Genomic DNA, 637 nt, shown 5'->3' on the forward strand with positions numbered 1-637 from the left:
TTTCTAAGCCAGGTTGTTAACTTGGAGGAAGAGTATTTAAGTAACTGTGATCTTCCTGTAAACTGTGAACATTGTCACCACTCCCCTCCTGTTCCCGGTCTAAAGGACAGGGGCAGAGTAAGATTTCTCAATCTTCAGGAAGCATGAAATTCACTTTAATGAATTCCAGGCCAAGGGTTTCTTTATAAAGGGTGCCACTCAACCCTGCTACTTATATACACTGAGAGCACATTGAAACAAATGCCAAGGGCTAATATAAGGGAAAAAGAAGTAAAATGCTGAGGCATAGTTAGTCCCAAACCACAATCCTTTGTAGAAAAAATGTGCTGGTTTTGCTTCTTCTTACTGAAATTTGAGAATCAGTGAGGCCCAGATGAATGAATGGAGCTAGCTAGCTTTTACTGACTAGTGAGATCCTGTTCTATGCAGCTCTTCCCAACTCCACCTTAAGATCATCATCTTGGTAGCTTGACATTAACCACGGTGAGAGTGTTTATACCAGGGAAATTAGCAAAGGCTACAAATCAGGTTTGCTTGTTTGTTTTTAGAAAACTGTTTTACCAACAGACTACTGCTATGTCCCTGCTGGAAAGTTTGTCTACTCTCTGTTTTGTTGTTGTTGTTGTTATGTGCCCTC

The sequence above is a fragment of the Orycteropus afer genome, unplaced genomic scaffold (assembly GCF_000298275.1).
Source record: "Orycteropus afer afer isolate SDZICR_OR568_19922 unplaced genomic scaffold, OryAfe1.0 scaffold00051, whole genome shotgun sequence".
Classification (NCBI taxonomy): domain Eukaryota; kingdom Metazoa; phylum Chordata; class Mammalia; order Tubulidentata; family Orycteropodidae; genus Orycteropus; species Orycteropus afer.